General features: G+C 41.1%; 1 long non-coding RNA gene across 1 annotated transcript in view; it reads left to right on the top strand.

Annotated features, from left to right (window-relative positions):
- Positions 1–13,841, top strand: part of LOC129015968 (uncharacterized) — a 120,322-nt gene that overhangs the window by 89,350 nt on the left and 17,131 nt on the right. The gene's annotated exons all lie outside the window — the stretch shown is intronic.

Genomic DNA, 13,841 nt, shown 5'->3' with positions numbered 1-13,841 from the left:
TACAATGATAAAAAGTTGCTAAATAGTTTAGACTGATGTATCCTGTGAAATACAATGCATCGGTTAAAGAACAAAAGTATTAGCATGGAGAGATCACTGGGATATATAACTTAGTAAAAAAAGAACAAGTTACAGAAATATATACCTATAATATTACTAACTAAAGTCAAAGTATACCTTATGTACTCATGAGTAAATGTTTTATTTACTCATAAGTAATAAAAAATTCATTTATTACATATGTTTTAAAAAAATCCTCCCTTTGGCTCCTATTGCCTGTAAGACAGAATCCAAACTTCTTAGCCTCATAATGAAGGTTCTATGTGATGTGCTTCAAACCTGATTCTCCAACTTCCCCCACCCTACCCCAGTATTTCTATAAAGAAATTCTGCTGTTTAATCAACGTATTCTGAGAATGGCTTAATACTTAGTCTTATCTCCATTTTGTAGGTAGGGAAACTGAGAAGGGTGTCGGTGGAGCAAATCCTTGTCCATGGTCACGTGGGCAGCATTTGAACCTGGAGCCAATTCCCTGTGGTCCAACTCCAGTGCTTGCTCCATCCTCCAGACTGGTTGGCTAATTGTTTCCCAAACACTCTGGTATACACCTTTTTGCCTTTGTTTATGTCATTTTTCTTTCTTAAAATGCTCTGAATCAAGTCTTACATCCTCCACAAAGTTTTTCTTAGGAGGCCTAATCATGAGGAATCATCCAGGGTCACCACACATTGGGGGTAAACCTTTCATCATATGTGGAGCCTACTTTGCCTGTGGTTCTCTGTTGCACTTCAAGTCTATTTCTCCAAGAAGACTGTCACACCCTAGGGCAGGGACTGCTCTCTTCTTCTTTGTTCTCAATATTTAATCTGCAATAAATGACTATAGTTGATGAAAATGATGATAGACTTGTACTAACACATATTTGCTATTGATATGTTAGTAATTTGACTTCTGTAACAGCAGTGACCATCAGAACAAGCAATCAGAGAAGCAGACCAGTCCTTGGAAACCAGGAGCTGGGATCGGGATGGAAATGAGACTTCTCTAGGAATACCTTTTCATATAGTTTTGACTTCTGAGTTATAGAAATGTCTTACTTATTCACAAAATAAAATTAAATATGAAAAGATGAAAAATAAACAAACCTTAAATCAAATACAAAAGCAAACAAATGAATCTAGCTGTATATCACATTGATAACCTCACCACTCAGAGAAAAGAATTCAAGTAAAATTCTGAATATAGTACTCTGTGTTCACTACCTCAGTGGGAAATGTTCTAGAGATAAAAATAATTCCAAAGAAATTTTAACTTTACTTAGTTGGTTACTTTTAAATAATTATAATGTTACTGGCATTTTGAAACTATTCCGTGCATGCTGTTGGACAAACCAAATAAGTAAGTATATCAATGTCACTACATGGTAGGCAGAATAATGCTCCTTTTTCCAAGATGTCCACACCTGGAACCTATGAATATGTTATGTTACGTGGCAAAAGCAACTTAGCAGGTGGAATTCAGGTTACCTTAAGATAGGAAAATTATTGCAGATTATCTTAGTGGGCCCAGTGAGTTTACATGGGCCCTTAACAGTGAAAGATGAGGGAAGAATCATAGGCAAGAAAGATGCAACAGCGAAGAAGAGGCAGGAGCAGGAGAGATTCAAAGCACCAGAAGGACTCAAACTGCCTTTGCTGGTTTTGAAGATGAATGAAAGGGGCCATGTACCAAGGCACTCAGACGGCCTCTAGATGCTGGGAAAGGCCCTCAGTGGACAGCAAGAAAATGGGGACCTTAGTCCTACAACCACAAGGAACTAAATTCTTCCAACAACCTCAATGAGCAAGTAAATAGATTCTCTCTTAGATACTCCAGAAAGCACTACAGCCCTGCCAACACTTAGATTTTAGTCTGGTGTGACCCGTGTGAGACTGCTACAGAAATGTAAGATAATAAATATGTGCTGTTTCAAGATAATGCTGATAAACTTATGGTAATGTATATAGCAGCGTATTAGTTTGCTAGGGTTGCCATACCAAGTTACCACAAAATTGGTGGCTTAAACAACAGGAATGTATTGTCTCATGGTTCTGTCCAAAATCAGAGTGTCAGCAGGGCAGTCCTTTCTGAGGGCTGTGAGAGAAGGATCTGTTCCAGGCCCCTCTCCTGGGCTGGCAGATGGCCATCTTTTCCCTGAGTCTTCAGATCATCTTCCCTCTGTATGTACCTCTGTGCCTAAATCCCCCCTTTCACCAGAATTATTAGATTAGGACCCACCTTAATGACCACATTTTACTTAATTACCTCTGTAAATACCCTATCTCCAAATAAGGTTATATTCTGAAATAATAGGGGTTAGGGAATTCACTATATATAATTTTATTTATATACATACATTTACATATGACATACAATACATATTATATATAATATGTATATATAATACCTATTATATAATATGTATATATAATAGGTATTATATATACATATATACACATTTCCCCCCAACCACGTCAACTGAAAAAAATCTAAAAGCAATAATATTCCTGCAGCAGTGAGCACAGCTAGCACCCAGATCTTGATTTCTAAGCAACATTTCCCACTAAAGAAATCAGGGCTCTCTGAAGAAATATGTGCTTCTGGCTCTGTTACAGGGCAAACACAAATGAGCCTAGGGAGTCCTGGTGTCCCAGAAAGAAAGGAAGGACCTAAAGATCAATGGGGTCATGTCAAAAGGACACAGGATCCTGTTTGAAGAGGTTCCCAATGGCCAAATTTGGGATAATTTCAATATCAAGAAGGAAACAACAGTAATGGATTATAATCCGTTGAATTTTTTTAAGTCTGTGAGTCCATTATGATAGTAAAAGAGCATATTAAAAAAAAAGAAAGCCATCTAATAAATGTAGAAGAGTGATAGAATTAGAAAATCACAATATTTTGGCCTCTAATGTAACAATTGATTCAGGCAAGGATCATCAACAGATGCTAACCACTGAGTAAAAGGTTTTGGCAGTTTAGGATATTTACAGAGCATCAGTATATTATCCCACAAATTATTTGTTAATTACAAAGGAGAAAATATACCTTTTAAATGGACAGATTTGGTGCCTACTACTTTGTTATTTATTTATTTATTTATTTATTTTTTTGAGATGGAGTTTCACTCTTGTTGCCCAGGCTGGAATGCAATGGCGCAATCTCGGCTCACTGCAACCTCCACCTCCCAGGTTCAAGCGATTCTCCTGCCTCAGCCTCCCGAGTAGCTGGAATTACAGGCATGCACTGCCACGTCTGGCTAATTTTGTATTTTTAGTAGAGACAGGGTTTCTCTATGTTGGTCAGGCTAGTCGCAAACTCCCAACCTCAGGTGACCCGCCTGCCTCGGCCTCCCAAAGTGCTGGGATTACAGGCATGAGCCACCGTGCCCAGCCTGGTGGCTACTACTTTAAATGATCAAATTTAGCATCACCAATATTGGAATAATCTGATATTCTGTGTGACTTCCGATAAGAGGCATGCATGATATGACATACACTAATGGAATATTTTTACCAAAAAATATTTAACTTGTATCTAACTGTGAAGAACGAACATGTAAATCCAGAATGTGGCACATTCTATAGACAATTGGCCTGGACTCTTCAAAAAGGTCAATGTCATTAAAAAACAAAAACAAAACTACAACTGAAAAAGAAGATAGGCTGGCGTGGTGGCTCATGCCTGTAATCCCCGCACTTTGGGAGGCTGAGGCGGGCAGATCACCTGAGGTCAGGAGTTCTAGACCAGCCTGCCCAACATGGCGAAACCCCGTCTCTACTAAAAGTACAAAAATTAGCCGAGTACGGTGGCAGGCACCTGTAATGCCAGCTACTCAAGAGGCTGAGGCAGGAGAATCACTTGAACCCGGGAGGCGGAGATTGCAGTGAGCCAAGATCACGCCACTGCACTCCAGCCTGGGAGACAAGAACGAGACTCTGTCTCAAAAAAAAAAAAAAAAAAAAACAAAAAGAAGATAGAGGAATCATTTCCGATTAAAAGAAACTAAAGAGAAGTAGAGCGTAGAATGGTGGTTACCAGAGTCTGGGGGCAGGGAGGGTAAGCAATAGGGAGAAGCTGACCAAAGGGTATAAAATTCCAGTTAGGAAGAATAAGTTTTCAAGATCTATTGCACAGCAAGGTGACCATAGTTAGTAATAATGCGTTATATATTTCAAAATTGCTAAAGGAATAGATTTTAAATGTACTCACTACCAAAAAAAAAAGATAAATATATGAGGTGATAGATATGTTAATTGGCTTGATGTAATAATGTCATAGTGTATACAAATATCAAAACATCTCTTTACTCCATAAATGTACAATTGTTCATTAATAAAAATTAAAATTTTTAAAAAGAAACTAACCACTGGGCTCGATGGCTCACAGCCATAATCCCAGCACTTTCGGAGGCCAAGATGGGCAGATCACTGGAAGCCAGGAGTACAAGACCAGCCTGGGCAACATGGTGAAACCCCGTCTCTACTAAAAATACAAAAATTAGCCAGGTGTGGTGGTGGTCTCCTGTAATTCCAGTTACTCAGGTGGCTGAGGCATGAGAATCGCTTGAATCCAGAAGGCAGGGGTTGCAGTGAGCTAAGATCTCACCACTGCACTCCAGCTTGGGTGACGGAGTGAGACCCTGTCTCAAACTAAATAAATAAATAAAAAGAATAAAATAATAATAAAAGAAACTAACCAAAACACCAAATGCAATATATAATCTTGGCTAGATTTTCATTTTTAAAAAAAATGCTATTAAAAGACATTTTGGGGACAGTTTGGAAAATTTTAGTGGGAAATGTATATTAGCTAATATTAGGACATGTGTTGCTAATTTTTTTCCTAAGTGTGATAATGTGATTATGTCAGAGAACATTATATTCTTGGGAGATGCATCTGAAGTATTTGATTCAGTGCTCCGATATCTGCAATTTTAAACAGTTCAGAAAAAATATGATAAACTGCAGCCAACTCTTACCAGCTCGCAAGAGCAGATAAATATTTAGGAATTTTGCAAGCCATTTGTTAAGTCATTATTTGCTCAAAATCATCCATGGGCCAGGCATGGTGGCTCACGCCTGTAATCCCAGCACTTTGGGAGGCCAAGGCGGGCAGATCACGAGGTCAGAAGATCCAGACCATCCTGGCTAGCACGGTGAAACCTGGTCTCTACTAAAAATACAAAAAATTAGCTGGGCATGATGGCGGGCGCCTGTAGTCCCGGCTACTTGGGAGGCTGAGGCAGGAGAATGGTGTGAGCCCGGGAGGCAGAGCTTGCAGGGAGCTGAGAGCGTGCCACTGCACTCCAGCCTGGGTGACAGAGCGAGACTCCATCTCAAAAAAAAAAAAAAAAAAAAAAAAAAATCCATGGTGGGAATTCTTACACCACAGAAATTGGCAATTACTACAAATGAGGGTTTCTCCTATCCTAGATCCAGTTTATCAGCATACTACCGCATATGGAATCAAATGATAATAATTGGTGAAACATTTCAAGTGTACCTTGTGCTCAGTATGGTATATTTTCAACTTTTGTTAAGATGTGAAATTTTTCAAAATAAAAAGCTGGAAAAAATAGATGGGAAAAAAAATCCTATCTTCCTGGGAAATACTGGAAACCACAGAGAGAAGGATAATAGCAGAGAGACAGATCATGGACTGTCCCATGGCCACCTTGGGACTCTCCCACGGGAGGCTTTGAGATGTGTTGGTGGCTCCAGATCTGCTGACTGGGGACCTCTGTGGTGAGGCTGGCTGAAGTCAGCAGGAAAGGCGAAGGTTTCCTACTTAAGTTCAGTGTGCACCAGCCCTCTTTCCTTCTTTTCCCTCTGGGCCTGGAGCTGGGCTTCTGGGTTGGTGGATTTCCTGGGGTTTCCAGGATCCTATAGGAAGCTTCTAATTCCAATTCCTTTGGATGAAAAGGTCTAAAGGTAAGGGTAGGTGGCTTATGGCAATTGTGAGTGGCAGTCTGGGCCCCTCTTCATTTTCCATTCTCTCTTCCTTTCCGTTTGTCTTTCCACTGCTTACTCCCTGTGCCCCTACTCGCTCCCCTCCTCTTCCCTCTCTGTACTACCAATTTTATTCAGAAATGTACCTCTGCCAGCTCAATTGCACCCACCCTGCTAGGACAGTCTCAAGACTCACCACCTCCACAAAGTCTCCCCACCATCATCTCTCTCCTTACCATACCTCATGGCGTTGATGTCTGGAATTACACCCTGTCATGGACTGTTGCTGGACTGAGTTGTGTGGCTGATTTTGTTTTGTTTTGAAACAAGGTCTCATTCTGTTTCCCAGCCTGGAGTGCAGTGGAGCAATCACGGCTTACTGCAGCCTCAACCTCCCAGGCTGAAGCAATCCTCCCACCTCAGCCTCCTGAGTAGTTGGAGCTACAGGCACACGCCACCACACCTGGCTAATTAAAAAAATTTTTTTTTGGAGAGATGGGGCCTCCCCTATGTTACCAAGGCTAGTCTCAAACTCCTGGGCTAAAGTGATCCTCCTGCCTCAGCCTCCCAAGGTGCTGGGATTACAGGCTTGAGCCACAGCAGCTGGCCTGATATCTGCAAGCTCCTATAGGGCAGGAACTGGATTCCATATACATTTGCTCTGTAAAAAACACTCTTTTTGGCAGGACATCGTGGCTCATGCCTATAATCCCAGCACTTTGGGAATCCGAGGCAGGAGGATAGCTTGAGCCCAGGAGTTTGAGACCAGCCTTGACAACATGGCGAAACCCCATCTCTACTTAAAATACAAAAATTAACCAGGCATGTTGGTGAACACCTGTAATCTCAGCTATTCAGGAGGCTGAGACATGAGTCTCACTTAAACCTGGGAGACGGAGGTTGCAGTGAGCCAAGATTGTGCCACTGCACTCCAGCCTGGGCCACAGAGCAAGACTCCGTCTCGGAAAAAACAAACAAACACCCCACTCTTTTCTCCCCAATACAGGCTAACATAAAATATCTATTGAATTCAATCGAATTCCTTCCCTCTCCCTCTCTTCTCAATTCTCCTTGTTTATTTTTCCTTTCCCTCTCCATCTCTTTCTCCTTTTTGATTCCCTAGGTTTGTCCCAGGTCAGCTAGTGTTCTTTTAGCTCATTTTTGCCCCTTGCTTTGCTCCCTCTGCTTGGCTCGTCAAGGCTGAAGGTGTGGCTGGACCCTGACTCTGGGCCTCTTCTCAGCCCAAGGGCTTCTCCTTGCTCAGGGAACTTTTGAGCGCCGTGGCATAGGAAAGGCTGTGTCAGAGCAATGTAGATGCATTCTACACAGTCTCCCTCAGGCTCTCCATCCCCAAAGACTGTTGGCTTCACAAAGGGAGCATGTCAGAAAGCATGGGACTCTCAGACATCTGCATCACACATTTTTTTTCTCTCCCATTCACTCTCCACCCACCACCAACCCCCTTGAATTCTCCAGACTGATTATTGTGGTAAAATATCACACATTTTCTCAATCTGTATGCAAACCAGGTAGGATTGACAGCTGAAGAAAGCTGCACATTGCCTGGGCTTAAAGTTATCTGTTTTCCCTCTGAGGGAAAATCTTTGAGCTCTGTGACAGTGCCTCGAAGCCATGGCCCTTGTCCTAGACTGCCCTGGCCCAGGCAAGCGCCTGACCCCTACTAATGTGTAGGACCTTTAGCAGCAGAGAGTGGGGGAGACGGTAACCAGAACCCCCTGCATGCCAGCGATTCATGTTCTCTGAAGGGATCAGAATGTTATTAGAAGCCTTGCCTGCCAAATGCTGGGCAAATGTAACCAATTTATTAATGCAAGGAATCCAATATGTGAAATTGGACCAAAAGGAGAGAGCCCAGCCACCCTCTCTCCACACTTCCTGATCTCTAACAGGGGTGGAAGGAGGGTGATGTACAAAGAGTTCTGTCTTCTGCAGGAGGATGTTGCTGTCCTAATCACATGTGATAGTGACAACAGATAGTCCTGACTGGAGCTTCAAAGGGCTGGGAGATAATTGTATCCACTATCCCCGGCTGGCTGCAGCTTGCAGGTTGTAAAGCACACTGGGTAGGAAGATCGGGAGCTTGGTCTCCTCTGTCCAAGTTCTGCAGCTCTGCAATAGAGACCAGCTGAAAATGGAGGAGTAAGAATATGTCTCAATGCCTGCAATGCTGACATCATATGCTGGTCACTTAAGCTCTTTCCTGCAAAGGGTCTTAGATTGGTCTCAATGTTGCATGGGTGTTTGCAGCTTCTTTCCAGCAAAGGAGAGGGTTCCTTCAGGGCAGAATGCATTTTGATATGGCTCATTGTCATTGATTTGCCCTCTTACAGGTGATTGAGTTGAAAAAGATGTTGGCAGCCACATTTATTAAAGGATTATTTTTTATATATATAGTTATTACACATTACCTCATTTAATCCCCACACCAGTACTTTATGAGGTTGATATTGTTATTCTCAATTTTCACTTAAAGAAATTGAACTCAGAAAGTTGACCAACTTGCCCAAGATTATAGGTATAAGTGGACAAGATTTGAGCCCATGTCTGTTTAACCATGTTCTTCACCGCCCAGGTTTAAGGAGTAGAAACACAAAAAAATTGTGGGTAATCTGGTAGACTTGTCAAGAAGCAAATGTGGGGAATTTTCTGGCTAAGGCTGCACTGGGAAGTCTTTTCTTTTGGATTTCTAAGTTTCAAAGAATTGGCAGACAGTGAAAACAATGGACACATTTTACAGAGCAAAAATAATCTTTATCATGATTCAGGTAAATTTTAGAATCTTAGAAGATATCAGGCTCATTTGAGTGGGCATCAGTGTCATTGTAAAAGACCATGCGGGGGAGAGATGAAGATCTGGTTGCTTTAGATTCTTAGCTATTTAGATTCTAGATGAATGTCATCTATTTTGTAATGTGTCATTGTGTCATCTCTCAACACTAAAGGCAAGATGGTAGTCCGATTAGTAAATTTTGAATTACATGGGAACAGATTTTTAAGACAGAAAATAAATCAAAGATTTAAAAAAGGAAAAGAGAATCAAAAAAATTTTTAAAAGAATAAAAATAAAGAAAAATGAACACATAAAAAAAAAGAAAAGAATTTTAAAAATTGAACTAGCGTCTCGGAAATAATACTTTTATAATGTTACCAACACTTGTTAACTGAAGATAGTCTTTTTAGTTGATTATAGATATGACTGAAGATGTTGGTGAAGTCCCCGTGCCCAAATGCTATGAAATTCACAAGTTCATTTCTTCTGGAAATGTACCTGATGTATTACAGTGTTGTATATGGATTGGCATGATGTGATGTGCCTGAGGAAGGGCAGAGCTACCTTCCATTCTCTGGGTGCCTTCCCTCCTCCTCCACTTTTCAGTGATGGTTTCAGGTTCCTGAAGCCTACCGTGTGCCACAAGGCAGGAGCTGCCATGTCTCCATTTGGAGAGGAGGAGGGTCAATTCAGCATCACTGAGATGGGGAAGAAAAGTTCAGACTTTATTTTGAATTAAAATCCAGCCCAACTCTTCTTGCTTGTTTTGGTATCTAGAAGAGCTTTCCCTACTCTCTCCTTCTTCTCCTATAAGCTGTTCACTTCCTTTGCCAAATTCTCTTAGGAGAATAAATCACTCAGTAAATAAAAATCTGTAAGGCAATAAAGTTATGTATTTACTTAAAAACAATTTCTTAATGTCTGAAAAGGCAAAATAATCTTGTTGTCCCCACAATATAACAGCAGTGAAAAACCTCTTAGGACTTGGAAATTGGTGTGTCTCTGAGAGGTCAATTAGTAAAATTCACACTCAATGCGGCAAAGTCATCTAGCATAAGAATGACAACTCCAAAAATAATAACGGTAGCAATAAAAATGCAAAGGAATAATTCATGCTACGTAAGTGTGAATCCAATCAAAAGTTGAGATGGGAATCCTCCAAGAAGATATGACTGAAATGTAAGTGTATTTTAGTATGAGGAAATAGGATGAAATATGTTCTATTCTGTCTGGAGAATAGACAGAGGTTGGCCCCAAAGGGTAAAAAGGAAGATCTGAAGAATGCTGATCTTGATTTGTTTAGAGGTGAAGAAGCCATTTTTAAATGGCTTGAAGAATTGAAGTTTTCTTTTTTTTTTTTTTTTTTTTCTTTTATTATTATTATTATTATTATTATTATACTTTAGGTTTTATGGTACATGTGCGCAATGTGCAGGTAAGTTACATATGTATACATGTGCCATGCTGGTGCGCTGCACCCACCAACTCATCATCTAGCATTAGGTATATCTCCCAATGCTATCCCTCCCCCCTCCCCCCACCCCACAACAGTCCCCAGAGTGTGATGTTCCCCTTCCTGTGTCCATGTGTTCTCATTGTTCAATTCCCACCTATGAGTGAGAATATGCGGTGTTTGGTTTTTTGTTCTTGCGATAGTTTACTGAGAATGATGATTTCCAATTTCATCCATGTCCCTACAAAGGACGTGAACTCATCATTTTTTATGGCTGCATAGTATTCCATGGTGTATATGTGCCACATTTTCTTAATCCAGTCTATCATTGTTGGACATTTGGGTTGGTTCCAAGTCTTTGCTATTGTGAATAATGCCGCAATAAACATACGTGTGCATGTGTCTTTATAGCAGCATGATTTATAGTCCTTTGGGTATATACCCAGTAATGGGATGGCTGGGTCGAATGGAATTTCTAGTTCTAGATCCCTGAGGAATCGCCACACTGACTTCCACAAGGGTTGAACTAGTTTACAGTCCCACCAACAGTGTAAAAGTGTTCCTAATTGAAGTTTTCTTGGTGAAAGTTTACCCATAGTAAAACTTCACAGACCAGCAGCTGGTAGATCAAGTCTGGTCCACACTGTATTGAGTCATACTGTTTTTCAAAGTTGAATAAGTTGTCAACTAATTTCACATAGAAAAATCCATATATCAAGCCTTTCATGAAAAATTGGGAAAACCTAGATTAACCAGGCTGGCCACAATGGGCTGGAGCTATGACGCCATGGCTGCCTCCTTTAGAAGGGCATGCACTCTCCAGTTGGCATAGTCCCCACTATTCCCTATCATCGCCAGCTCCCTGACATGCTTCACTCATCTATGTTACACTCTTCTGAATCTGTTGGATTTTGAATGTATGACTCCCTAATGGGTAAGCATGCCTTCAGCTACTTGAGCTGAAATTCACTTCTTGACACCCTGAACTCTCCTTGTTCTGATTCCATGCTCAGCATGCAACCTTCTGAGAATTTGGCTTCTCGTGTAATTTGCCTATAAGGAAAGAATGCATTGATCTTCTGCCCTGAACATCTTGGTCTATATGAGGAAGTGCATAGAGTAAATGCAAAAGGCTTAGGCTTTGGGGTCTGACGGGTCTGGTTCCAATTGCAGCACTGAGACTTACTAGATAAGGTCATCATGAGGCCTCTTGGCACCCTGCCAGGCATCTTTTCCTGGAGATGTTGCCCTGGGTCATCTTGGGTTATGTGCCAGAATATTGAAATTGCAAAAGCATTTTTATAAGCAACATTGATACGTCTAAGTCACAAGTTATAGCAGCCCCAAATCCATCCGACCAATCAACAGACTTGAGCTTCTCTAGAGATCATGGACATCTCAAATGAATAGAAAGCAATTGATAGAAACACAAACTTTTTGATGGTTATCTGTTCCAAAGAGGAAGAGGGGGAAATGGCAATAGAACCTGGATTTTGAACTTAGCCAACTTGTATTCAAGTCCTAGTTCTTTCCTTTATTAACCATATGAACTTAAGAAAGGTAGTCTGAGTCACCAAGATAAAAATTTCCTCCCTACACACCTAACAGAAACTTTGTGAGGATCAAATGGAATCCTCACATAGGGAAGACACTATGTAAACTGAAAAATGTATGAAATTGTTGGTATCAAATTTTTTATAATCCCCAGTGTATGTAAGAATAGTAGTAGCAGAAGAAGAAGTCAAGAAGCCGAGGCGGGCGGATCACAAGGTCAGGAGATCGAGACCATCCTGGCTAACACAGTGAAACCCCATCTCTACTAAAAACAAAAAATTAGCTGGGTGTGGTGGTGCGCACCTGTAGTCCCAGCTACTCGGGTGGCTGAGGCAGGAGAATCACTTGAACCCGGGAAACGGAGGTTGCGGTCAGCTGAGATCATGTCATTGCACTCCAGCCTGGGCAACTAGAGTGAAACTCCGTCTCAAAAAACAAACAAACAAACGAAAAAGAAACCTACACGAGGGTTTCTAGCCTGCCAGAGTAGCATTCAGAACCAAAAGATTAGTGCCAGGCCCATAACTATCAAAGCCTGGACTGCAAATCAGACTCTGGTTTGTGAAATAAACATCTAGTGATGATTAGGGTGTGGAGGAAAGAGTCTCGCAAACACTGTTAGTGAAAGTATAAACTGGAACAAAGAAGGCAATTTGGCAGGACCTATCAAAAATTTTAATGTGCATACATACCTGTTGACTCAGCAATTTGCTTCTAAGAATTTATACTATAGAAATCCTTGTACAAATGGGCAAGAATACTTGTATTACAATGTTCATGGCAACATTATTTATAACAGCAAATTAATAGGGGGTGACTAATACATTTCACATATTTCTACTATGACTACTATGTAGCCATCAACAAGAATAAGGTAGACACATATATATTGAAATGGAATGGAGTCTGTAATACGTGATTGAGAAAAAAAAAAAGAAGTTGCAGTATAATATATACAGTGTGACCAGGCCAGGTGCGGTGGCTCACGCCTGTAATCCCAGCACTTTGGGAGGCCAAGGCAGGCGGATCATGAGGTCAGGAGATCGAGACCATGGTGAAACCCCGTCTCTACTAAAAATACAAAAAAAAAAAAAAAATTAGCTGGGTGCAGTGGCGGGCGCCTGTAGTCCCAGCTGCTCTGGAGGCTCAGGCGGGAGAATGGTGTGAACCCAAAAGGCGGAGCTTGCAGTGAGATGAGATCACGCCACTGCACTCCAGCCTGGGCGACAGAGCCAGACTCTGTCTCAAAAAAAAAAAAAAAAAAAAAAAAAAAATATATATATATATATATATATATATATACACACACACACAGTGTGACCATACTCAAAAATATAATAACCTAGAAAAATTCTAAAGGTATACAGGTCTAATTTTTAACATTGGTTTCCACTGGGGAGTGAGAGTAGAGTGTGAGAATGGCACTCTTGCTTTGTACTTTGTATACTCTTAAGTTATTTGAATTTTTACAATGATCATGCAGTACTTTTGTAATTTTTTAAAAAATACAATTAAAAATCAAAAAGAGGCCAGACACAGTGGCTCACGCCTGTAATCCCAGCCAAGGCAGGGAGGCCGAGGCAGGTGGATCACCTAAGGTCAGGAGTTCAAGACTAGCCTGGCCAACATGGTGAAACCCCATCTCAACTAAAAATACAAAAATTCGCTGGGCGTGGTGGTGTGTGCCTGTAGTCCCAGCTACTCAGGAGGCTGAAAGAGGAGAATCACTTGAACTCAGGAGGCTGAAAGAGGAGAATCACTTGAACTCAGGAGTAGGAGGTTGCAGTGAACTGAGGTCATGCCACTGCACTCCAGCCTGGGCAATAGAGCAAGACTCTGTCTCAAAAACAAAACAAAACAAAATCAAAAAGAAAAACGTTAAACTAGTATTTTAACTGGGAACAAGAAAAATAAAGAGCTAAAGCTGACAGTGGTAGTAAGGCCAAGGAATGCAAGCATGGACACAGAGCCTGGAGATTCCCATGCCTGGGGTTTCCTTTACTAGTTCTTCCCACAGGCCTGACCACTGACATTTCAGGACCAACCTGTTTT

This window comes from Pongo pygmaeus, chromosome 1, assembly GCF_028885625.2.
Source record: "Pongo pygmaeus isolate AG05252 chromosome 1, NHGRI_mPonPyg2-v2.0_pri, whole genome shotgun sequence".
NCBI classification, from domain to species: Eukaryota; Metazoa; Chordata; class Mammalia; order Primates; family Hominidae; genus Pongo; species Pongo pygmaeus.
Note: the sequence above shows the minus strand (reverse complement) of the source record. Positions and strands in the feature narration are given on the sequence as shown.